At 38.6% G+C, this 27,905-nt stretch overlaps 1 long non-coding RNA gene across 1 annotated transcript in view; it reads right to left on the bottom strand.

Moving 5' to 3' along the window:
* The window catches only part of LOC147375585 (uncharacterized), a 148,663-nt gene extending 122,166 nt beyond the window's left edge, over positions 1 to 26,497 (bottom strand). The window contains exon 1 of the long non-coding RNA XR_015161572.1: positions 26,144 to 26,497. This is a non-coding gene — a long non-coding RNA (uncharacterized LOC147375585). The remainder of the gene's footprint in view (positions 1 to 26,143) is intronic.
* Positions 26,498 to 27,905: the final 1,408 nt, after the last annotated feature.

Raw genomic sequence — 27,905 nt, 5'->3', positions numbered from 1 at the left:
TTCTATGGGGCTCTAAGCACTGAAGGAGGATTAACTGGTACCCAGACACTTCTCCCTTCTTCACAATACCTTGCATGGGACAATGCCCACCTCCCCTCCCTCCAAAATGTTTGTTGAATGATTGAAAGAAAATGCAATCATATAAACTTGTTCCACCTGTAGATAACCTTCTCGACCAGAATTCCATTCCTGTCTATCTCAACCAATGTCTCTTGGAAATGTTCTATAGATCAAACCAGAATAGACTTGCCAAATCCAATGTAGGATACATAGTTTAATTTAAATTTCAAAGGTGGTGATGGACAGGGAAGCCTGGTGTGCTGAGGTTCATGGGGTTGCAAAGAGTCAGACAGGACTGAGTGACTGAACTGAACTGATAAGAGACAGAAATCAATTGGTGGTGCCAGAAGATGAGAGTAAAGGAAAATAGAGTGATTACTTATGGAGTAAAAGATAGGGATGTTCTTCTTATATGATGAAAATGTTTAGAAAGTAGAGGTAGTGGTTTCATAACACTGTGAGTGCACTAAATGACAGTGAATTTTACAGTTTTAAAAGGTTAATTGTATTATTTGTATTTCACTTCAATTAAAACAAGTGAGCAGTTCTGAGCTCAGTTATGAGCTCAAACATCTCTAGTACTTCATTTCTGAGATAAACTTGGGTAGTCTAGGATCTCTGTGTTTATTATATTCTCTAAGTTCCTTGCTTTTATATATCTCATTTTTCACCACTATAACTAGACAGCAAGATCAAACCACCCCACTTCATTTAGTTACCGTATCTTTAAGTAAGTTCCAATATATACATATTTTACCTAATAAAAAGACCTTATATCCTCAGTCTTTCAATCTTACATATTAGAAAAATGCTAACTTCTCTCTATAAATACCACGAGTAAAGCTTTGATAATCAAATCTATTTTGATGTAGTCAAAGCACTGAGAAAATGACTGTCATTCAGGAGAAAAATATCAAGATCAATTTTGCTCACAAATTATTTTGTGAGCATTCAAACTGCACTACAGGAAAACTAAGAAAACCTAATTTTCACTTGATCAAAATTTTTTGCAACTGTAAAATAAGATAAAAGGTACAATGAAGAGAATTGGAACAATTTAGAAATATTCATCAAGTCACCTACCAACAGAATCACATATTATTACCATCTTGACATCTTTAACAATGACTTCAGATTTTATGGTGGGCAGGGCTAAACCTGGCTTCAGAACTTTTTTAAAAACCCTCTTTTACTCTAGACAATGTTACTTTTTTTAAAACTTTGGAGGAGTTACTTAACTTTCCAAGGATTTCTTCAAGCACAAAGTGTGACCATATGTGGAAAAATATTTTGTGAAAATACAAAAAGGAATACAAAAACAAAAACAAAGTATAAAATAACATTCTTTACACACTCTATAAAAATTAGTGGGGGAAAAAAAAACAATTAAAGCTGCTGGATCATACAATGAAATTTTTAATAAGTGTATTCATTCATTTAACATTTACTAGACTTCACATGCAGAAGGTAACGTAAGAGGTAACATAACATATTAGGAATGTGAAAACAAAAAGAAAGCCTTTAACCTCAATTTGTTTTCAGTATGAAGACAGGATCCAGTCAGAGGATGGACGTAATATGATGAATATGTAGGAAAGGAGTAGCAGGTCAAAGGATGTTTTCCATGAGACATATCAAATGAAAGTGTGAAAGTGAAGTCACTCAGTCATGTTCTACTCTTTGCAACCCCATGGACTGTAGCCCACCAGGCTCCTCCATCCATTGAATTTTCCAGGCAAGAGTACTCAAGTGGGTTGCCATTTCCTTCTCCAGGGGATCTTTCTGATCCAGGGATTGAACCCAGGGCTTTCCCGCATTGCAGGCAGATGCTTTACCATCTGAGCCACCAAGGGGAAGATATATCAAGACATTACTTCAAACCTGAGAGATGAGTTCAGCAAATAAGTAAAAACTAAATATCTGAGAGTCTAACAGACAGAAGGCACCTAGTCATGATAAATAATGTTGTATGGGGAGAAATATAAATATTTTAATAGAAAAAAATTATAGGAGGGGTTGTATAAGTTCAAGTTAAAATGCTAAGCAAGGATCAAATCATGAAGGAAGTCAAATCAGGTGCCTTGAAAAGGAGTGTGTCCTTGATCTTGAAGACATTCAGCGAGAATCAAATGCTTTGAACATATGAGACATCTGATAATGTTTGCATTTCAGTATAAATCTGGATTGCAGTATGATGCATAGGTTGGAAAGACTTCATTTCTAGCAATACTGGAGACTAGATGGTAGACAAGATATCTGTAAAACCCTTCCAGTACAAAAAAAAAAAAAAAAACACAGTGTTTACATTTAAATAACCTTTCTAACAATTAACTAAATGGAAATAAAGGGAAAACATCTGAGGCCCAAAATGTCAAAAGAGCATGATTCCTAAATTCAGGTGAGATTTGTTGCCTTCATTTGCTCAGGGGGTTAGGATATCTTCCAATCCTGAGTACTCAGGAGTGTGGGTACTAATAGGGCAGTCACTTATATCTATCAAGAACAAGAGAAATGGTTTGGTGTCAATCGCTGTGGGAAGTCAGATCAGAAAACCTCAAGAAGCAAAGGCCTAGAAGAGAGATGTCACCAGGTGGTAAACTAAAAAAACACAGAGACAGAAAGTAAGAAGAATTTGGGTACAGGGGAAGAAAATCTCCCCTAAAGTTCCTAACCAGCACTCATAGAGTACCATGCTTGAACTCATACTGCCTGAAAGCCTTCTCTTTTCACAAGAGGTCAATAGTATAGTTTTAAAGAAATCCAGGTTAGTCATGCAACCAATACCAGGCAAAAGGAAATGCAAATGCCTGGTGACATAATACATAGTAAAACCAGGAATTCCCACATATGAAGTTTCATGGAAATTATCTAACAATAGATGAAATCTCACAACACCAAGGAAATAAATCATTAGGGATGAGAATTCTATAGAAAAAGCAAAAATCTGAAAATATTAGGATTATCAGACACAAATGACAAAATATGTTTCAAGAACTAAAAGAGACTAAAGAATACCAAAAGAAACAAAAGACTATCAAACATGACCCAGGCAGCTTTTAAAATGGATAAAACAAACACTTAGATATAAATATTTTAATTGAAAATTAAAATATTGGGAAACCCATATGCAGGTCAGGAAGCAACAATTAGAACAGGACATGGAACAACAGACTGGTTCCAAATAGGAAAAGGAGTACGTCAAGGCTATATATTGTCACCCTGCTTATTTAACTTATATGCAGAGTACATCATGAGAAATACTGGGCTGGAAGAAGCACAAGCTGGAATCAAGATTGCCGGGAGAAATATCAATAACCTCAGATACGCAGATGACACCACCCTTATGGCAAAAAGTGAAGAGGAACTAAAAAGCCTCTTGATGAAAGTGAAAGAGGAGAGTGAAAAAGTTGGCTTAAAGCTCAACATTCAGAAAACTAAGATCATGGCATCTGGTCCCATCACTTCATGGCAAATAGATGGAGAAACAGTGTCAGACTTTATTTTTTTGGGCTTCAAAATCACTGCAGATGGTGATTGCAGCCATGAAAATAAAAGATGCTTACTCCTTGGAAGGAAAGTTATGACCAACCTAGACAGCATATTGAAAAGCAGAGACATTACTTTGCCAACAAAGGTCCATCTAGTCAAGGCTATGGTTTTTCCAGTGGTCATGTACGGATGTGAGAGTTGGACTGTGAAGAAAGCTGAGTGCCAAAGAATTGATGCTTTTGAAATGTGGTGCTGGAGAAGACACTTGCAAGTCCCTTGGACTGCAAGGAGATCCAACCAGTCCATCCTAAAGGAGACCAGTCCTGGGTGTTCATTGGAAGGACTGATGCTGAGGTTGAAACGCCAGTATTTGGCCACCTCATGTGAAGAGTTGACTCACTGGAAACCCTGATGCTGAGAGGGATTGGGGGCAGGAGGAGAAGGGGACAACAGAGGATGAGATGGCTGGATGCCATCACTGACTCGATGCACATGAGTTTGAATGAACTCTGGGAGTTGGTGATGGACAGGGAGGTTCATGGGGTTGCAAAGAGTCAGACATAAAGAGTCAAATAAACAAACAAGTGTTTGTGAACCAAATTTAAAATCTCTTTTTATTTGGTTAAGCCCATTTACATTTATTGATATAAATGATAAATTTTAAATATTACATGTACTATGTTTATTTTCTGTGTTTGTTTACCTTATGTGTTTTTTCTTGTCTTTAATTTTATTTGATATTTAGAAAAATTTATGTTTTGATTGTATTGATTACTTTTTCACTTGTACAATTGTTAAAATTTCCTTATAACTCTATTTTCTTATTTAATCTTTACCCTTTGACTCTCAAATAATGCTTAAAAAACATAGTAATTTAGCTTATTCTATTTTGATTATTTGTCCCAAGTCCTATTTTAGTGGCATTGTTTCTATTTTTTTTCTTTTCTTTTATTTTATTTTTAAACTTTACATAATTGTATTAGTTTTGCCAAATATTAAAATGAATCCACCACAGGTATACATGTGTTCCCCATCCTGAACCCTCCTCCCTCCTCCCTCCCCATACCATCCCTCTGGGTCGTCCCAGTGCACTAGCCCCAAGCATCCAGTATCGTGCATCAAACCTGGACTGGCATCTCGTTTCATACATATTTTATATGTTTCAATGCCATTCTCCCAAAGCTTCCCACCCTCTCCCTCTCCCACAGAGTCCCTAAGACTCTTCTATACATCAGTGTCTCTTTTGCTGTCTCGTACACAGGGTTATTGTTACCCTCTTTCTAAATTCCATATATATGCGTTAGTATACTGTATTGGTGTTTTTCCTTCTGGCTTACTTCACTCTGTATAATAGGCTCCAGTTTCATCCACCTCATTAGAACTGATTCAAATGTATTCTTTTTAATGGCTGAGTAATACTCCATTGTGTATATGTACCATAGCTTTCTTATCCATTCATCTGCTGATTTCTATTTTCTAAGAGCATATATTTACACATTATTCTTCTACCATTCTCACCTTTATTAATCTTACATTTTAAATTTAAAAACTTCTGTTGCTAAAATTTCTCTAGTCATTTCTTGGTTGAATGAAGTTCAGTCTCTAATAGTCTGGCCCAAGAAGGTCTCAAGGATACAACATTTCTTAAGTTATTGTAAGTTTGCTGTTGTTTAGTCACTGAGTTGTGTCCGACTCTTTTGCAACTCCATGGACTGTAGCCACCAGGCTCTTCTGTCCATGGAATTTCCCAGGCAAGAATACTGAAGTGGGTTGCCATTTCGTTTTCCAGGGGATCTTCTTGAACATGAATTGAACCCACAGCTCCTGCATTGACAGGTGGATTCTTTACCACTGAGTCACGTGGGAAGCCCATAGAAAGTTTGCAACTATTTATATATGGCCATGATATTTAAAACACAACTTAGATGGATGTAAAATCCTTGATTCACATTTTACTACTTTGAGTTTCTTGAAAATGCTGCTCCTCTGATAGTTTGATTTACATGTTGCTTTTCTAGAGGCCCTGAGAATTTATAACTCACAGTTTTACTTAATACACATCAGAGTTGGTAATTCTGGGACAATTTTCCCAGATATTTGGTGGATCCTTTAAATAAATTTAAATATCATATGTGTGTGTTTCTAAATTTTTTCTGTTAGAATTTTAAACATTGGTCTTGTTTCAATGTTTAATTATTCATCTTCAGGAATTCCAGTCATTATGACATCGTATCTTTCTTGAAAATGTTAATTTAAATACTTTATCTCTGACTCTTTTTACTTTTCTATTGTTGTTTTCTGTATTTAGAGGATCTTAGTTTTTATTCAAATCTATTCCTTCTGGACCTCTTATAATTTAGTCTTCATTTTCTATATGATTTTGTCATTTCTTATTTTTTTCTGAATTCAATCCACTCAATTTATTTCTCCTTATTATTTTATGTTCATTGTTTTACTAAATTCTAAAATGTCTGATACAATCTGTTTCTTCATGTGCTTGTTTGATGATACATGCTTCAGTATGAAGTAATTATGCATTACAGTTATCTTCTGCCTCCTGGTTAATTAGGCGTGGGGAGTGAGATTTTCTTTATCTGAAAAATTTGGCATTCATATGTTATGCATTTTTCCTTTCAGTACCTTTTCATATATATTACTACCTGTACTTTTACATTCCTGTGAATAGGCTGACAGTTTCCGGTGGTTCAAAAGATTGCTAGTTCAAGAGCACTTTTCTGTCAGCGTTAGAACATAGTTTCTTTAATGTTTCTGTTGTTTAGTCGTCAAGTTGTGTCCAACTCTTCATGACCCCATGAATTGCAGCACGGCAGGCTTCCCTGTTCCTCACCATCTCCTGGAGTTTGCCCAAGTTCATGTCCATTGCATTCATGATGCCATCTAAACATCCCATCCTCTGTCGCCCTCTTATCCTTCTGTCTTCAATCTTTTCCAGCATCAGGGTTTTTTCCAGTGAGTCAGTTCTTCCCATCAGGTGGCCAAAGTATTGGAGCTTCAGTTTCAGCATCAGTCCTTCCAATGAATATTCAGGACTGATTTCCTTTAGGATTGACTGGTTTGATCTCCTTGCTGTCCAAGGGACTCTCAACAGTCTTCTACAGGACCACAATTTGAAAGCATTAATTCTTCGATACTCTGCCTTCTTTATGATCCAACTCTCAACATCCACACATGACTACTGGAAAGACCATAGCCTTGATTATATGGACCTTTGTCCGCAAAGTAATGTCTTTGCTTTTTAATACACTGTCTAGGTTTGTCATGGCTTTCCTGCCAAGAAGCAATTGTCTTCTAATTTCAAGGCTGCAGTCACCATCCACAGTGATTTTAGAGCCCAAGAAGAGGAAATCTGTCACTGCTTCCACCTTTTCTTCTTCCAGAAGTGATGGGACCAGATACATGATCTTATCTTTTTTTAATATTTAGTTTTAAGCTGGCTCTTTCACTCTCCTCCTTCATCCTCATCAAGAGGCTTTTTAGTTCCTCTTCGCTTTCTGCCATTAGAGTGATATCATCTGTATATCTGAGGTTGTTGATATTTCTCCCAGCAACCTTGATTCTAGCTTGTAACTCATCCAGCCTGGAATTTTTCATAACATGCACTATGTATAAGTTAAATAAGCAGAGTGACCAAAACAACAACAACAACAAAAAAAAACAGCCATATCATACTCCTTTCTCAATCCTGAATGAGTCAGTTGTTCCATACAGGGTTCTAACTGTTGCTTCTTGACCAGCATACAGATTTCTCAGGTGACAGGTAAGATGGTCTGGTATTCCCATCTGTTTAAGAGTTTTCCACAGTTTGTAATGATCCACACAGGCAAAGGCTTTAGCATAGTCAGTGAAAGAGAGGTAGATGTTTTTCTGGATAAATGTTTTATTAAAAGGCTCTTTTTTGAGGTGTGGTAATAAAGCGTGATATCTTTGATTACTTTACACTTTGCTTTATCTTATAAGATCATAAATTTCCCCCTCTTGCCCTTTTTCTCTTCACCATGCAGTTTCCAAAATGTGCTTATTCCGTCCTTTTTGCTTTCCTCTTCACAAATGCTCCCCTTCCAACTGCCTCCTTATACAGCCCTCCCTCACCTTTAAGTAAATATCTTTCTTACACTCAGTGTTGAAAATTACCAGGACTCTTTTTTCAGTATTTCCTTATATAGATTGACTTTCAATTTCTACTGTTGATTTTAATTCAGTTCTAGGCACTTCATTTCCCTCTTCTTTCTTTCACGATTTTTTTGGACCCATCTTCCTTTCTGCAAAGGTGGAGATCCAAGAAATAGCTGCACTGAAAATGATGCTTACTTTTTTTTACTTGTGGGCATTTTGAAGTATGCAATTTCTTTGACTTATAATTATACTAAAGGTATGGGATTTGTGAGGTTGTATTAGTTCTCCTTCAGGAGTCAGTAAATGATGGCTCCCAGGCCAAATCTGGTACAGCATGTGTTTTTGAAATAAAGTCATGCTTTTTATATTTATGCATTTTTATGACTGCTTTCACACTACAACATCAGAATAAGTTAGTTACAACAGAGATTGGGTGGCTCACAAAGCCTAATATATTTTCTATCTGTCCCTATACAAAATAAATTTGCTGACCCCTGTTCTACTTGATTTTCATAGTTTTTGGAGGATGTGTTAAAAGATTCAAATTAAGGTGCATGCCATTAACTTGATTATTCAGAGATCCTTTTAGAGAACTGAATATTAAGAACAGAATTTCCTTAAAACATTAACCTTAAGAGCCTTAAAATGGAAATGAAAAAAATATCACATATTGTCCTATTTCTTCTGGCAGTAGGAGAATAATAAGCAATATTTCTAAATGCCTACTGTGAGACAGGCATTTGGAACTTTGCATATATTTCAATATCCCATACCAAAACTCAGAATTATTCATTATCACTTCCCCTGTCACAAATGAGGGTGCTGATGCTCAGAAAGATTGCTTACTTTGTTCAAGGTCTTTTTACTGATAAATAGAAGAATTTGTATTCCAATTCAGGCTTCTCTGGTTCTAAATCCTGTATTGTACTAGACCTCTTTTGCTAATTTATGAATGTGAATTAGGCAAACTATTCAGCTAGTTCAGGTTAAGTCTCAAGAATTATATGCCATTCACGAATATTCACTTTTCTGTTTAGCTCCTATCCCTGATTAATTTGAATCTTTTAATTCTATATCACACACTCCCAGCCCCTTTACTTATTCCTGTGGCTAACTTTCATGAAACATAGCTTCCTATATGAAAGATCACCATGCCAAACATTCTCATGATACACAGTCAACCATGTAAGGAAAATTGCCCCTTGGTGACCTACCCAACTTTCTTAGCAAAGAACTATCAAATTTACCTTCCATTTTGGTCTAAGACCCTGAAAGCCAGAATGATTATATATTTGAAGTCTTCTTTATCTATCACATGTTGCCAATCCTCACAAATTACTAAAACTAAGAACAGAATGCAACAAACATATAAACACACACACACAGACACACACAGACACTATGCACGGACTTGCCAGAGCAAAATATGCATGGCTCAGAAGCTCCTGAAATTGAGACACTAGATTGATACATTATTACACTAAAGTACCCTGAAGCAAAATGGGCACTGAGGGTGTCCTGAGGAGCCATCTGGTGTTTATATGTGCTCCCCATTTCAAAACAATCAGTTCTTCTATCCCTTACCACATGTTAAGGGTGTGTTTCACCAGGCTTTGCCCCTTATTACAACCAAAAAACTACTGAGTCCGTTCTTACTGCACAAAACAATTTCATATGGGAAGGAATGGGTACAGTTCAGTTCATTCACTCAGTCATGTCTGACTCTTTGCAACCCCATGGACTGCAGCATCACTAACTCCTGGAGCTTATTCAAACTCATGTCAATCGAGTTGGTAATGCCATCTAACAATTTCATCCTTTGTCATACCCTTTTACTACCACCTCCAATCTTTCCCACATCATGGTATTTTCCAATGAGATAATTCTTCACATCAGGTGGCCAAAGTACTGGCGTTTCAGTAACAGCATCAGTCCTTCCAATGAATATTCAGGACTGACTTCCTTAGGGATTAACTAATTGGATATTCTGGCAGTGCAAGGGACTCTCAAAAGTCTCCTCCAATACCATAGTTCAAAAGCATCAACTCCTCAGCCCTCAGCTTTCTTTATACTCCAACTCTCACATCCATACATGACTACCAGAAAAACCATAAATTTGAATAGACATAACTTCATTGGCAAAGTAATGCCTCTGATTTTTAATATGATGTCTAGATTGGTCATAGCTTTTCTTCCAAGAAGCAAGCTTCTTTTAATTTCATGGCTGCAGTCACCATTTGCAGTGATTTTGGAGCCCAAGAAAATAAAGTTTCCATTGTTTCCCCATCTATTTGCCATGAAATGATGGGACCGGATGCCATGATCTTTGTTTTCTGAACGTTCAGTTTTAAGCCAACTTTTTCACACTCCTCTTTCACTTTCATAAAGAGGATATTTAGTTCTTCACTTTCTGCCATAAGGGTGGTGTCATCTGCGTATCTGAGATTATTGATATTTCTCCTGGCAATCTTGATTCCAGCTTGTGCTTCATCCAGCCCAGCATTTCTCAAGATGTACTCTGCATATAAGTTAAATAAGCAGGGTGACACATACAGCCTTGACATACTCTTTTCCTAATTTGGAACCAGTCCATAGTTCCATGTCCAGTTCTAACTGTTGCTTCTTGACCTGCATACAGATTTCTCAGGAGCCACTAAGGTGGTTGGGCATTCCCATCTCTTGAAGAATTTTGTTGTGATCCAGACAGTCAAAGGTTTTTGCATAGTCAATAAAGCAGAAGTAGATGTATTTCTGGAACTCTCTTACTTTTTCGATGATCCAACAGATGTTGGCAATTTGATCTCTAGTTCCTCTGCCTTTTCTAAATCCAGCTTGAACATCTGGAAGTTCACAGTTCATGTAATATTGAAGCCTGGATTGGAGAATTTTGAGCATTACTTTGCTAGCATGTGAGATGAGTGCAATTGTAGGGCATTTGAACATTCTTTGGCATTCCCTTTCTTAGGGATTGGAATGAAAATTGACATTTTCCAGTCCTGTGGCCACTGCTGAGTTTTCCAACTTTGCTGGCATATTGAGTGCAGCACTGTCACAGCATCATCTTTTAGGATTTGAAATAGCTCAACTAGAATTCCAACACCTCCACTAGCTTTGTTCACGTGATGCTTTCTAAGGCCCACTTGACTTCACATTCCAGGATGTCTGGCTCTAGGTGAATGATCACACCACCGTGGTTATCTGGGTCATGAAGACGTTTTTGTATAGTTCTTCTGTGTATTCTTGCCACCTCTTCTTAGGATCTTCTGCTTCTGTTAGCGCCATACCATTTCTGTCCTTTATTGTATCCATCTTTGCGTGAAATGTTCCCTTGGTATCTCTAATTTTCTTGAAAGAAGAAATCGCTTGTCTTTCTCACTGTATCATTTTCCTCTGTTTCTTTGCATTGATCGCTGAGGAAGGCTTTCTTATCTCTCTTTGCTATTCTTTGGAACCCATTCAGATGGGTATATCTTTTCTTTTCTCCTTTGCCTTTAGCTTCTCTTCTTTTCTCAGCTATTTGCAAGGCCTACTCAGACAACCATTTTGCCTTTTTGCATTTCTTTTTCCTTGAGGATGGTCTTTATCACTGCCTCTCGTACAATGTCACGAACCTCCATCCATACATCGTTCTTCAGGCACTTTGTCTATCAGATCTAATCCCTGGAATCTATTTGTAACTTCCTCTGTATAATCTATGGATATATGGATGTAAGAGTTGGAGTATAAAAAAAGTTGAGCGCCGAAGAATTGATGCTTTTGAACTGTGGTGTTAGAGAAGATTCTTGAGAGTCCCTTGGACTGCGAGGAGATCCAACCAGTCCATCCTAAAGGACATCAGCCCTGAATATTCATTGGAAGGACTGATGGTGAAGCTGAAACTCCAATACTTTGGCCACCTGATGCAAAGAACTGACTCATTTAAAAATAACCTGATGCTGGAAAAGACTAAAGGTGGGAGGAGAAGGGGAAGACAGAGGATGAGATGGTTGGATGGCACCACTGACTTGATGGACTTGAGTTTGAGTAAACTCCAGGAGTTGGTGATAGACAGCGAGGCCTGGCATGCTGCAGTCCATGGGGTCACAAAGAGATGGACACGTCTGAGAGACTGAACTGAACTGTATAATCATAAGGGATTTGATTTATGTCATACATGAATGGTCTAGTGGTTTCCCCTACTGTCTTCAATTTAAGTCTGAATTTGGCATAAGGAGTTCATGATCTGAGCCACAGTCAGCTCCCAGTCTTGTTTTTGCTGACTGCATAGAGCTTCTTCAGCTTTGGCTGCAAAGAATATAATCATTCTGATTTTGGTATTGACCATCTGGTGATGTCCATGTATAGAGTCTTCTCTTGTGTTGTTGAAAGAGGGTGTTTGCTATGACCAGTGCATTCTCTTGGCAAAACTCTGTTAGCCTTTGCCCTGCTTTGTTTTGTACCCCAAGCCCAAATTTGCCTGTTACTGCAGATATCTCTTGACTACCTACTTTTGCATTCCAGTCTCCTATAATGAAAAAGACATCTTTTTTGAGTGTTAGTTCTAGAAGGCCTTGTAGGTCTTCATAGAACCATTCAACTTCAGCTTCTTTAGCATTACTGGTTGGGGCATAGACTTGGATTACTGTGATAGTGAATGGTTTGCCTTGGAAACGAACAGAGATCATTCTGTTGTTTTTGAGATTGCCTCCAAGTACTGCATTTTGGACTCTTGTTGACTATGATGACTACTTTATTTCTTCTAAGGAATTCTTGCTCACAGTAGTAGATATAATGGTCATCTGTGTTAAATTCATCCATTCCATTCCATTTTAGTTCACTGATTCCTAAAATGTCAATGTTCACTCTGCCATCTGTTTGGCCACTTCTAATTTGCCTTGATTCATGGACCTAACATTCCAGGCTCCTATGTAATATTGCTCTTTACAGCATCAGACTTTACTCCATCACCAGTCACATCCACAACTGGGTATTGTTTTGCTTTGGGTGTGTCTCTTCATTCTTTCTGGAGTTATTTCTCCACTGATCTCCTGTAGCATACTGGCCACCTACCAAACTGGGGAGTTCATCTTTCAGTGTCCTATCTTTTTGCCTTTTCATGCTGTTCATGGGGTTCTCAAGGCAAGAATACAGAAGTGGTTTGCTATCCCCTTCTCAGTGGACCACGTTTTATCAGAACTCTCCACCATGACCTGTCCATCTTGGGTGACCCTACACGACATGACTCATAGTTTCATTGAGTTAGACAAGGCTGTGGTCCATGTGATCAGTTTGGTTAGTTTTCTGTGATTGTGGTTTTCACTCTGTCTACCCTCTGATGGATAAGGATAAGAGGCTTGTGGAAGCTTCCTGATGGGAGAGACTGACTGAGGGAGAAAGTGGGTCTTATTCTGCTGGGCAGGGTCATTCTCAGTAAATCTTTAATCCAATTTTCTTTTGATGGGCAGGGCTGTGTACCCTCCCTGTTATTTGATCTGAGGCCCAACTATGGTGGAGGTAATGAAGATAATGACGACCTCCTTCAAAAGGTCCCATGCATGCACTGCCACACTCAGTGCCCCTGATAATTCAATTTTGACACCATTTGACTAGTATATGTTCAAGGACTTTCTCTGAGCAGATAGGGTTCCTCTGGTTAAAAACTGGTATTTTAAATTTTTTTTCTGGGGATTCATGGAGTTTGCATAAGTCTGGGCTTCCTTGATTTGTCCAAAATTAGTTTTCCTACAGCAGTCATTCCATAGGTACTGTCTTAGGCAGTTTCTACTGAATATATATTTATATGAAAGTGAAAAATGAAGAAATATATAGGCTTGAAGTTTTGGAATAGCAATTTATTTTAATAATAGTAATGACAACAAACTGGATAATTTCTGTTTTTAAAAATTCTGTCTGATGATGGAAGTTTCACAGGTGACTCTCACTCTTCAAAAAGCATGAAGGAAAACTTCACACACGTGCAGAGAGAGAAAGATTAAGTAGTTAAGTGATATCTTTCTAGACCCTTTGGACAATGAAAACTACACGCCCAATGAACACATCATAATTTTTAATTATGTGTGCAATAATTCAAGGATTCATACTACCTTTCTCAAAAGAAAACTCTGATAAGCTCAGAGAAATACATTTGAGATTTAATGTATGGCATCTCTATTCATTTTATGCCAAGTAGGCACACCCTTAAAACCATAATTGGCAGGTAATTCTAAATCAGCTGTAAATAAAACAAAGACCATTGTTCAAAATTGCAAAGAAACGGCTGATGGGAATTGTGGTATTTGAACAGCACATTGAGGCTGATGATCCTTTGTCCCTCTAGTGAAGGGCAAGGTAAGTACTTTGAAAGCTGCAGAACTCTCAGGCCTATACTATTGAGTATTAAAAAAAAAAAAAAAAATGAAAGAAAATATTAAGCTGTCATGGCTAAATGAAGATTTATAGCTTCATTTAAGGGTAAAACTTTCAATTAAAGGACAGTTTACTCACATTATTAAATAAGAGTCATTACATAGTAAATTTAGGAAGAAATAGTTTATTCTATTTAACAATAGAATGGTAAAGACTAGAGATCTCTTCAAGAAACTTAGAGACACCAAGGGAACATTTCAAGCAAAGATGGATGGGCACAATAAGGAAGGAAATAGTATAGAACTAACAGAAACAGAAGATATTAAAAAGAGGTGGCAAGAATACACAGAAGAACTATACAAAAAAGATGTTCAAGACCCAGATAATCACGATGGTGTGATCATTCACCTAGAGCCAGACGTCCTGGAATGATAAGTAGGCTTGAGGAAGCATCTCTAAGAACAAAGCTAGTGGAGGTGTTGGAATTCCAGTTGAGCTATTTCAAATCCTAGAAGGTGATGCTGTGATAGTGCTGCACTCAGTATGCCAGCAAATTTGGAAAACTCAGCAGTGGCCACAGGACTGGAAAAGGTCAGTTTTCATTCCAATCCCAAAGAAAGGGAATGCAAAAGAATGTTCAAATACCCCACAATTGCACTCATCTCACACACTAGCAAAGTAATGCTCAAAATTCTCCAATCCAGGCTTCAACATTACATGAACCGTGAACTTCCAGAATTTCAAGCTGGATTTAGAAAAGGCAGAGGAACCAGAGATCAAATTGCCAACATCCGCTGGATCATGGAAAAAGCAAGAGAGTTCCAGAAACACATTTACTTCTGCTTTATTGACTATGCAAAAGCCTTTGACTGTCTGGATCACAACAAATTTTGGAAAATTCTTCAAGAGATGGGAATGCCAGACCACCTTAGTGCCTCCTGAGAAATCTGTATGCAGGTTAAGAAGCAACAGTTAGACTGGACATGAAACAATGGACTGGTTCCAAATCGCAAAGGGAGTAGGTCAAAGCTGTATATTGTCACCCTGCTTATATAACATCTATGCAGAGTACATCACACGAAATGCCGGGATGGAGGAAGCACAAGCTGGAATCAAGACTGCAGGGAGAAATATCAATAACCTAGATATGCAGATGACACCACTCTTATGGCAGAATGCAAAGAAGAACTAAAGAGCTTTGTGATGAAAGTGAAAGAGGAGCATGAAAAAGTTGGCTTAAAACTCAACATTCAAAAGTTAAGATCATGGCATCCAGTCCCCATCACTTCATGGCAAATAGATGGGGAAACAATGGAAACAATGAGAGACTTTATTTTTCTGGGCTCCAAAATCACTGAAGATGGTGACTGCAGCCATGAAATTAAAAGATGTTTGTTCCTTGGAATAAAAGCTATGACTGACCTAGACAGCATATTAAAGAGCAGAGACATTATTTTGCTGACAAAGGTTCATCTAGTCAAAGCTATGGTTTTTCCAGTAGTCATGTATGGATGTGACAGCTGGATTATAAAGAAAGCTGAGCATCGAAGAATTAATGCTTTTGAATTGTGATGTTGAAGAAGACTCTTGATTAGAGTTCCTTGGACTGCAAGGAGATCCAACCAATCCATCCTAAAGGGAATCAGTCCTGAATATTCATTGGAAGGACTGATGCTGAAGCTGAAGCTCCAATACTTTGGCCACCTGATGGGAAGAACTGACTCATTGGAAAAGACCCTGATGCTGGCCAATATTGAAGGCAGGAGAAGAAGGGGACGACAGAAGATGAGATGGTTGGATAGAATCAGTAGACTCAATGGACATGAATTTAAGCAAGTTCCAGGAGCTGGTGATAGGGAAGCCTGACTTGCTGCAGTCCATGGGGTCGCAAAGAGTCAGACATGATTGAGCAACTGAAAGTTTAGACAAACTTTGAGGAAGACAGAGTCAAAACAACATGAGAAAACAGGCTGCAGTGTCCAGTGGCTTTCTTGTTTTTTTTGTTTTTTTTTTTTTTGGGGGGGGGTTGTTTGTTTTTTTAAAATATGGAGTGAGAGTAGCTATGAATATAATGGGATTCTAATTAGACGTTTGCAAAGATACCAGTCAAAACTACAGACACCTGTAAAAGGGGAACCTCATTTTTTGATAATAATAATAAAATGAGAAAAAAAATATATGTACTTGAAATAAAAAGTGGGAGGACCTCACACAGGTAAGTAGGGCTCCAGCCATGAGAAGGTATGGGAGAGTTTGTACTCCAGACAAAAAGAATGCCAACAAATAAAAGAATATGATTTATATAAGAAGAAAAAAATATGATTTTAGCTTTTCGCTTGAGGAAGTTTTCAGCTGCTACTGAAATTTTTTCTCCAGCTATCGGTCATAGTCAGGGTTAGTAATAAACCACATTATTATACAGCTATTTGTCACCCATTCATTTTCACTTTGCTGCTTGGAAAGAAACACTAGAAATCAGGACTCTAAGGCTGGGGAGAAACACATATGTGCTTTACTGAGGCTATGAATAAGGTTCAAGGCAACATCTGTAGCCCACTGAGCCTGACTGATTTTGTATTCCTGTAAAGGTTTGGGATGACCCAGAGAGGGGGCATAAAGCAGAGTTAACAAAGTATTAGCAAAATACTCCACTTAGGTTTATAGGAGAGTCTATTATAAGTCAAACATGATTATAGCCCTGATTCTACCATTTATTCATTCAGCATCTCCACCAAACTACATTACATCTCTTAACTCTCAGTACATGATTTACATACTGAGGGTAATGATTATATTCACCTTACAATTGGTTTTATGAGTAAAAGAAAACACTACATTTAAAGTTTTAAAGTTTTTGTTATTAGTATAAACTTTAGGACTTGCTGCATATAACAATCATTTTGTGCTTGAGCAGTTGGTTTTTCAGCTCTTCAGATGCAGGGACCATATTTAATTCTTCCTCCTCAATTACACAGCTCCTATGCCATTTCTGAGTCAACAATAAAGAAAAAGAGAAGTTGAAGAAGATTTTAAGTATGTCTCAATTTTTGTTAAAAGAAGTTAAATGCTATGTATTAAGATTGAGAGTAAGATGGGTTAAGGAGAAAAGTACATGCTTACAATATTCAGTGATGCAGTGGGAGAAGGAGTGAACCAAAAATAAGCAAATGGTTTGAAGGTGATTCTAAAGACTCAATTCAGATTATGGAGAATAAATCTTCAGTGCTATAAATAATCCCGAATTCAAGTTAAGAAAGAAGAAGGCAAGAATGCAGTGTATAGCACAGGGAGCTATACTCAATACCTTGTAATAGCATCTGCTGGATCATGGAAAAAGCAAAGAAGTTCCAGAAAAACATCTATTTCTGCTTTATTGACTATGCCAAAGCCTTTGACTGTGGATCACAATAAACTGTGGAAAATTCTGAAAGAGATGGAAATAACAGACCACCTGATCTGCCTCTGAAGAAACCTATATGCAGGTCAGGAAGCAACAGTTAGAACTGGACATGGAACAACAGACTGGTTCCAAATAGGAAAAGGAGTACATTAAGGCTGTATATTTTCACGCTGCTTATTTAACTTCTATGCAGAGTACATCATGAGAAACGCTGGGCTGGAAGAAGCACAAGCTGGAATCAAGATTCCCAGGAGAAATATCAATAACCTCAGATATGCAGATGACACCACCCTTATGGCAGAAAGTGAAGAGGAACTAAAAAGCCTCTTGATGAAAGTGAAAGAGGAGAGTGCAAAAGTTGGCTTAAAGCTCAACATTCAGAAAACTAAGATCATGACATTTGGTCCCATCACTTCATGGGAAATAGATGGGGAAACAGTGGAAACAGTGTCAGGCTTTATTTTTTGAGGCTCCAAAATCACTTCAGATGATGACTGCAGCCATGAAATTAAAGACGCTTACTCCTTGGAAGGAAAGTTATGACCAACCTAGATAGCATATTGAAAAGCAGAGACATTACTTTGCCACCAAAGGTCCGTCTAGTCAAGGCTATGGTTTTTCCAGTGGTCATGTATGGATGTGAGAGTTGGACTGTGAAGAAAGCTGAGTGCCGAAGAATTGATGCTTTTGAACTGTGGTGTTGGAGAAGACTCTTGAAAGTCCGTGGGACTGCAAGGAGATCCAACCAGTCCATTCCAAAGGAGATCAGCCCTGGGTGTTCTTGGAAGGAATGATGCTAAAGCTGAAACTCCAGTACTTTGGCCACCTCATGTGAAGAGTTGACTCATTGGAAAAGACTCTGATGCTGGGAGAGATTGGAGGCAGGAGGAGAAGGGGACGACAGAGGATGAGATGGCTGGATGGCATCACTGACTCGATGGACGTGAGTTTGAGTGAACTCCGGGAGCTGGTGATGGACAGGGAGGCCTGGCATGCTGCGATTCATGGGGTCGCAAAGAGTCGGACACGACTGAGCGACTGAACTGACTGAACTGACAATGAAAAATAATATGGGAAAGAATATATAAATGCATATATTGTTGTTATTGCTAAGTCGTGTCTGACTCTTTGAGACCCATAGACTGCAGCACACCAGGATTCCCTGTCCTTTGCTATCTCCCAGAGTTTGCTCAGATTTATGCCCATTGAATTGGTGATACTATCTAACCATCTCATCCTCTGCTGCCCACTTCTCCTTTTGCTTTCAATCTTTCCAGTATCAGGGTTTTTTCCAATGAGTCAGCTCTTCCCATTAGGTGACCAAAGTACTGGAGTTTCAGCTCCAGTATCAATCCTTCCAGTGAATATTCAAGGTTGATTTCCTTTAGGATTGACTGGCTTGATCTCCTTGCTGACTCTAAAGAATCCTCTCCATCACCACAGTTCAAAAGCATCATTTATTCAGTGCTCAGTCTTCTTTATGGTCCAACTTTCACATCCTTATATGAACACTCGAAAAACCATAGCTTTGAATATACAGACCTTTGTTGGCAAAGTAATGTCTCTGCTTTTTAATATGCTGTCTAGTTTGGTCATAGCTTTTTCTTCAAGGAGCAAGTGTTTTTTAATTTCATGACTGCAGTCACTGTTCACAGTGATTTGGGAACCCAAGAAAATAAAATCTTTCACTGCTTTCACTCTTTTCCCTTTTATCTACATGAAGTGCTGAGACTGGATGCCATAAACTTATTTTTCTGAATGTGGAATTTTAAGCCAGCTTTTTTACTCTTTCTTTCATCCTCATCAAGAGGCTCTTTCATTCCACTTCACTTTCTGACATTAGAGTGGTATCGTCTGCATATCTGAGGTGCTGATACTTCTCCTGTAATCTTGATTCCAGCTTGTGATTCACCCAGCCCTGCATTTTGCATGATGTACTCTGCATTGGGATCTTCCCAACCCAGGGATCAAATCCAGGTCTCCTGCAATGCAGGTCTCCCTCATTCTTTACCAGCCGAGCCAAAAGGGAAGTCAACTTTCACTCCTCACAGAAGTTAAATAAGCAGAGTGACAATATACAGCCTTGATGTACTCCTTTCCCAATTCTGAACCAATCAGTTCTAACTGTTGCTTCTTGACCCAATACAGGTTTCTCAGGAGATAGATAAGGTGGTCTGGTATTCCCATCCCTTTATGAATTTTCCACAGTTTGATGTGATCCTCACAGTCAAAGGTTTTCATACAGTCAATGAAGCAGAAGTAGATGTTTTTCTGGAACCCCCTTCCTTTTTTTTGTCCTGCTTTCAACAAAAATTTAAAAGGCTCAATAAAGGGGGGAAAAAATCACAGACTGAAGAGACAAAGCAACCATTAGATTTAGATATATTGGAATTATCAGGCAAAGAATTTTAAATAGCTGTATTTACTATGTTAAGGTCTCAAAGGACAAGTAAAAAAAAATACAAATCAGATGGGTAATTCAAATCAGAGAGATGAAAATTCTAAGAATCAAAAGACAATGCTAGAATCCAAAAGTCCATTAACAGAAATGAAGAATACCTTAGGTGTGATTACAAGTAGGTTTAACAAAGCTGAAAAAACAACCAGTGGATTTAAAAGAAGGTCAACAGAAACTTTCCAAATTGAAATGCAAAAAGAAATAAGAATGAAAAAGAATAGTTCATGAAATAAACATGAGACGGGGCGGTCCTAAGATGGCAGAGGAATAGGATGGGGAGACTACTTTCTCCCCCACAAATTCATCAAAAGGTCATTTGAATGCTGATTACATACTACAAAACAACTTATGAACGCTAGGGGAGGACACCAGGCACCCAGAAAGCCAGCCCATTGTCTTCGAAAGGAGATAGGACAAAATATAAAAGATAAAAAGAGAGACAAAAGAGTTAGGGATGGAGACCCGTCCTGGGGAGGGAGTCGTAAAATAGAATTTTCCAAACACCAGGAAACCCTCTCACTGGTGGGTCTGTGGCGAGTTTTGGGATCTCAGAAGGCAACATAACCAGGAGGAAAAAATAAATAAATAAAACTCACAAATTATGTGCCTAACTGCAACTCCCAGGAGAGAAGTAGCCCATAGGCTTGTGTCTGCCACCAGCAAGCAGGGGCTGAACAGGGAGGCTGCATTGCTTAGGGTAAAGACCAGGCCTGAATACCATGAGGGCAATCTGAGGAAGTTAACCTACATAATGCGGGCGGCTGCGACAGCGCACACAGCACGGGCGGCTGTGATGGCGCACATAGCGTGGCCAAGAGGAGCTACCCCACATCCGAGGCCAGGGGCAGAAGCCAGGAGGACCCCATGCCCGAGGGGCGGCAGCCAAGAGGAGTTACCGCATGTCCAAGGTCAGGGGCAGTGGCCGAGAGTGCCAGGCTGCGACGGGGCAGGACAGTCAAGAGGAGCCACCCCACGTCTGAGGTCAGGGGGCGGCAGCCAGGAGGAGCTACCCCATGTCCAAGGTCAGGGGTGGCGGCCAAGAGTGCAAGGCTGTGACAGTGCAGGAACAACTGAGAGGAGCTACCCCACGTCCGAGGTCAGGGGCGGCAACTGGGAGGAGCCACCCCACCTCCAAGGAGTGATGGCTGCATTGGTACAGGAGGGCCTAGAGGAGCTATTCAACGTTCAAGGTCAGGAGGGGTGGTGGTGAGGAGTTACCCCTCATCCAAGGTAAGGAGCAGTGGCTGTGCTTTGCTGGAGTAGCCGTGAAGAGATACCCCATGGCCAAGGTAAGAGAAACCCAAGTAAGATGGTAGGTGTTGCAAGAGGGCATCAGAGGGCAGACACACTGAAACCATACTCACAGAAAACTAGTCAATCTAATCACATTAGGACCACAGCCTTGTCTAACTCAATGAAACTAAGCCATGCCCATGGGGCCACCCAAGACAGGCAGGTCATGGTGGAGAGTTCTGACAGAATGTGGTCCACTGGAGAAGGGAATGGCAAACCACTTCAGTATTCTTGCCTTGAGAACCCCATGAACAGTATGAAAAGGCAAAATGATAGCATACTGAAAGAGGAACTCCCCAGGTCAGTAGGTGCCCAATATGCTACTGGAGATCAGTGGAGAAATAACTCCATAAAGAATGAAGGGATGGAGCCAAAGCAAAAACAATACCCAGTTGTGGATGTAACTGGTGATAGAAACAATGTCCGATGCTGTGAGAGCAATATTGCATAGGAACCTGGAATGTCAGGTCCATGAATCAAGGCAAATTGGAGGTGGTCAAACAGGAGATGGCAAGAGTGAATGTCGACATTCTAGGAATCAGCAAACTAAAATGGACTGGAATGGGTGAATTTAACTCAGATGACCATTATATCTACTACTGTGGGAAAGAATCCCTTAGAAGAAATGGAGTAGCCATCATGGTCAACAAAAGAATCCAAAATGCAGTACATAGATGCAATCTCAAAAACGACAGAATGATCTCTGTTCGTTTCCAAGGTAAACCATTCAATATCACAGTAATCCAAGTCTATGCCCCAACCAGTAATGCTAAAGAAGCTGAAGTTGAACGGTTCTATGAAGATCTACAGGACCTTTTAGAAATAGCACTAAAAAAATACATCCTTTTCATTATAGGGGACTGGAATGCAAAAATAGTAAGTCAAGAAACACCTGGAGTAACAGGCAAACTTGGCCTTGGAGTACGGAATGAAGCAGGGCAAAGACTAATAGAGTTTTGCCAAGAAAATGCTCTGGTCATAGCAAACACCCTCTTCCAACAACACAAGAGAAGACTCTATACATGGACATCACCAGATGGTCAACACTGAAATCAGATTGATTATATTCTTTGCAGCCAAAGATGGAGAAGCTCTATACAGTCCACAAAAACAAGACCAGGAGGTGACTGTGGCTCAGATCAGGAATACCTTATTGCCAAATTCAGACTGAAATTGAAGAAAGTAGGGAAAACCACTAGACCATTCAGGTATGACCTAAATCAAATCCCTTATGATTATACAGTGGAAGTGAGAAATAGATGTAAAGGACTAGATCTGATAGATAGAGTGCCTGATGAACTATGGATGGAGGTTCATGACATTGTATAGGAGGCAGGGATCAAGACCATTCCCAAGAAAAAGAAATGCAAAAAAGCAAAATGGCTGTCTGAGGAGACCTTAAAAATAGCTGTGAAAAGAAGAGAAGCAAAAAGAAAAGGAGAAAAGGAAATGTATAAGCATCTGAATGTAGAGTTCCAAAGAATAGCAAGGAGAGATAAGAAAGCCTTTCTTAGTGATCAATGCAAAGAAATAGAGGAAAACAACAGAATGGGAAAGTCTAGAGAACTCTTCAGGAAAATTAGAGATACTAAGGGAACATTTCATGCAAACATGGGCTCGATAAAGCACAGAAATCGTATGGACCTAACAGAAGCAGAAGATATTAAGAACTGCCATATGACCCAGAAATCCCACTGCTGGGCATACACACCAAGGAAACCAGAATTGAAAGAGACATATGTACCCCAATGTTCATCGCAGCACTGTTTATAGTAACCAGGACATGGAAACAACCTAGATGTCCATCCACAGACAAATGGATAAGAAAGCTGTGGTACATATACACAAGGGAATATTACTCAGCCATTAAAAACAATGCATTTGAGTCAATTCTAATGAAGTGGATGAAACTGGAGCCTATTATACAGAGTGAAGTAAGTCAGAAAGAAAAACACCAATACAGTATATTAACACATATATACGGAATTTAGAAAGATGGTAACAATGACCCTATATGTGAGACAGCAAAACAGACACAGATGTAAAGAACAGAATTTTGGACTCTGTGGGAAAAGGTGAGGGTGGGATGATTTGAGAGAATAGCATTGAAACACGTATATTATCATATTTGAAATAGATCGCCAGTCCAGGTTTGATGCATGAGACAGGGTGCTCAAAGCTGGTGCACTGGGATGACCCCGAGGGATGGGACGGGGAGGGAGAGGGGAGAGGGGTTCAAGATGGGGAACATATGTACACCCATGGCTGATTCATGTGAATGTTGGCAAAAACCAGCACAATATTGTAAGGTAATTAGCCTCCAATTAAAATAAAATTTAAAAAAAGAAAAAAAGAAACGAGACAATTTCAGAAGATGTAACTTACAAGTAATTATAATAAAAAAAGAGAAGCAGAATAGAAGAAATATTTCGGGTAGTAATGACCAGGAACTTACAAAAATTAATGATAAACACCAAGCCACAGATACAGGAAGTTCAGAAAACATTAAACAAGACAAACAAAAGAGAAAAAAATAAAAACTCTATCATATTCAAACTGCAGAACACCAAAGATAAAGGGAAAATATGATGAAATTCAGAGAAGAAAAAGCACCTTACTTGCAGAGGAAAAAGGATAAAAATTTTGGTGGACTTCTCATCAGAAATGACAGAAGCAAGAAGAGAGAGAAATGAAATATTTAAATACCTGTAGAAAAAAAAAAAAAACACCAATCTAGAATTCTATATACAGCAAATTATCATGAAATTAACTAAAAATACTGTATCAGAATAATACAATACTGTATCAGAAGTAATTCAATGCCAGCAGTGAAAAGAAATATTAAAAGAAGTCCTTCAGGGAAAATAAAATGACATGTTAGAAACTCAGATCACTATAAAGAAAGGAAGAGAATCAGAGAGGGATAGATGAATACAATCTTTTATTTTTCTTATTCTTAATTGATCCAAACAATAACTGTTTATTTAATAATGATAATAATGTATTGAGAGACTATAGGACATATATGTTAAAAGAATGACAACAATGTCCCCAGGGACAGAAGAGAGGAAATGGGAGTACTCTGTTATAATATTCCTTACTATTCACATAGCAGAATAGAATTATTTGAAGGATAGTTTAGATTATTTATAAAATACATATTGTAAACTCTAAGGCAATCATTATGATTTTTCAGGAAGTATAACACACTAACAGAGGAGATAAAAAAAGGAATAATATAAAATGCTCAGTTACAATGAGAGGTAGAAAAAGAAACCTCTGGCAAATTCATATAATACAGTTATAAATATGGTTGACATAAATCCAAATATTTCAAAAATGACTCTAAGTGTAAATGGTCTATATACATCAATTAAAAGTCAGAGATTGCCAGAGTGGATTAAAAAAAACAACACCCAACTATATGTTATCTGCAAGCAACTCACTTTAGATATAAAGACACAGATAGGTTAAAAATGAAAAGAGAAAGATATACCATGGTAATACTACTCAAAAGAAAGCTGGAGTGGCTATATTAATCTCAGACAAAGCTGATTTCAGAACAAGAAAAGTTATCATGGATAAAAAGAACATTAAATAAAATTAAAGGGATCAATTCTATAAGACACACTAATTCTAAATATGCATGCAACTAAAAATAGTGTTGGAATATAGAAACAAAAGCTGACAGAATTGCAAGGAGAAATACATAAATCACCCTTGCATTTGGAGATCTGACAGATATAATTGACAGATCAAGCTGACATAAAATCAGTAAGGATGCACTTGACCTGAACAGTACTATTAATCAAATTGATCTAAATCACTTTTTATAAATACTCCATCCAACAACAGCAGAATACACATTATTTTTCAGCTCATATAGAACATTTGCCAAGATAGACCATATTCTGGGCCCTACAACACACCTTCAAAGAATAGAAACCACAGAAAGTATGTTTGCAGACTACAACAGAATTAAATTCAAAGTCAATAAGAGGAAGATACTGGGATAATCTCCAAATATTGTAAAAATTAAGGCATATACTTCTAAATGACACATCAGTTGAGAAAGAAATCTTAGGCAATATTTTTAAATACTTTGAACTAAATAAAAATTAAAATGCAGTATATCAAGTTTTGTGGGAGGCAGTGAAAGCAATATTTAGAGGGAAATTCACAGCATTAAATACATGCTTTAGAAAAGAATAAAGGTCTAAAATCAATAACCTAAGCTTGTTGTTGTTTAGTTGCTAAGTCCTGTCTGACTCTTTGGACCCTGTCAGACTCCTTTGTCCATGAGATTTTCCAGGCAAGAATATGTATTGGGTTGCCATTTCCTTCTTCAGGGGATCTTCCTAATCCAGGGATAGAACCACATCTCCTGCTTGGTAGGCAGATTCTTTAACCACTGAGCCACCTGGGAAGTCATTTTATACTTAGCCCATCTTTATCCTTTAGCTTAGCCAGACTATAATAAGCACTGTTCTAAGGAAACAAGAACTTTAAGAAGTTTTTCCAGTAGTCTATGGATGTTTTTCAATATATTTTCAATGTGTTGAATTCTTACATTCCAAAAAATAAAAAATAAAACCCCAAAACTCTGAAAAATTTGCAGGTTCTTAAAATATCTCTATCAAAGTTCTTAAGAGATTTTGCCAAGAAATGCCTGTTACATTTTAAACAGTATCATTCCTAACTCTTGCTGAGAATCCATAAACAAGTTGTGGATTTCAACCAATTCAACATACCACAGCCAGGATTCTGATAATTATTTTTGAGGTGCCTACTGAATTTCTGTTCTTTGTTCTCCTGATAACTTGGCATGTAAGCCATCAATACAAAATCTTGATCCTCCTGCATATGACTAAACTTATGAAGACAATAAAGACAACATCTCAAGAGCCTGAATGGGAGATAGTCCTAGACTATATGCTTTGGAAATAAGAGGATGCTGGGCTCACCTTTGCAGCATGTCAGGAAGTGCCCACAACTTAGTATCAGCTGCTTTGCCAGGGCTGCAGATGCTGCTTGGAGGTATGCTGTCTAAAGTACTGTTTCTCAAACTTATTCCTAGGCAGCGGCAGCAGCAGTTAGAAAGGCAAATTCATGGCCCTCACCAATCAGAATCTCTGATGCCCAGGAATTGGCTTTGAACAAGCTCTCCAGGTGATTCCCATCCTCACTGAAGAGCAATAAGAAAAACTTCTAGACCCCTAGGTACTGGGAGTAAAACTTGCTAGGGACCAACAGAAAACCATGAAATTCCTCCACTCCAGCATCAGGGGCCTCACCTTTGGAGCTTGCAAGGAAGACTCCTACTCAATGACTCAGCATTTTAGTTAATTTATTTCCTCTGTTCCCCTAGAGGATACTTCCTTGGGTAATCAGCCCCAGGTCCCTCCTGCCTGCCCATCTTCTCAAGTAGTGGCTAGAACATTCTGGGCTTCTTTTCATTCTTTCCCATCTCAAAATCCCTATTTATTCAACTTGCTTCAGCCAGGTTTCAGGTGTGAAGAGTGATTTTCCTGAGCTAATAAGATTTAGTTTGGTTCAGTCCAGTTAAGTTGCTCAGTTGCTCAGTCGTGTTTGACTCTTTGTGACCCCATGGACTGCAGCATGCCACGCTTCCTTGTCCATCACCAACTCCAAGAGCTTTCTCAAACTCATGTCCATCGAGTCAATGATGCCATCTATCTCATCCTCTGTCGTACTCTTCTCCTCCCGCCTTCAATCTTTCCCAGTATCAGAGTTTTTTCCAATGAGTCAGTTCTTCCCATCAGGTGCCCAAAGTATTAGAGCTTCAGCTTCAACATCAGTCCTTCCAATGAATATTCAGGACTGTTTTCCTTTAGGATTGACTGGTTGGATCTCCTTACAGTCCAAGGGACTCGCAAGAGTCTTCTCCAACACCACAGTTCAAAAGCATCAATTCTTCGGTGCTCAGCTTTCTTTATAGTCCAATTCTCACATCCATACATGACTACTAGAAAAACCATAACCTTGACTAGACAGACCTTAGTTGGCAAAGTAATGTCTCTGCTTGTTTATATGCTGTCTAGGTTGGTCATAGCTTTTCTTCCAAGGAGCAAGTGTCTTAATTTCAAGGCTGCAGTCACCATCTGCAGTGATTTTGGAGCCCAAGAAAATAAAGTCTCTCACTGTTTCCATTGTCTCCCCATTTATTTGCCATGAAAGGATGGGACCAGATGCCATGATCTTAGTTTCTGAATGTTGAGTTTTAAGCCAAGTTTTTCACTCTCCACTTTCACTTTCATCAAGAGGCTCTTTAGTTCTTTGCTTTCTGCCATAAGAGTGGTGTAATCTGCGTATCTGAGGTTATTGATATTTCTCCCAGGAATCCTGATTCCAGCTTATGCTTCATCCAGCTGGACATTTCACATGATGTACCAGTTTCTCACTATGTTTTGTTTTATTTAGTGTCGAGTTCCTGATAAAACTCAAAGGAAACAAAACTGATAAAACTCAATTTGTTACTGATTCCTGTAATAGCATTAAAAAGGAAAGACTGCTGGAGACGCCTATATTTTAAGCCCATGAATGAATCCAGTGGTAGGATTGTAGGCACACTGAGAAACTGGTAGAGAGAATAAAGACTCTGTGGGATGCCACAGATCAGACATGAAGAAGGCTGGGCTAGTCCTGGTCTTCCCCTGGATTCCTTACCTTTCTATTTAACAAGAATTGATTGAAAAGAGTTGACTT

The sequence above is a fragment of the Bos grunniens genome, chromosome 3 (assembly GCF_055505025.1).
Source record: "Bos grunniens cultivar Pamir isolate PY7600 chromosome 3, Bosgru_T2T1.0, whole genome shotgun sequence".
Classification (NCBI taxonomy): domain Eukaryota; kingdom Metazoa; phylum Chordata; class Mammalia; order Artiodactyla; family Bovidae; genus Bos; species Bos grunniens.
This window is presented reverse-complemented; position numbering and strand designations above follow the sequence as displayed.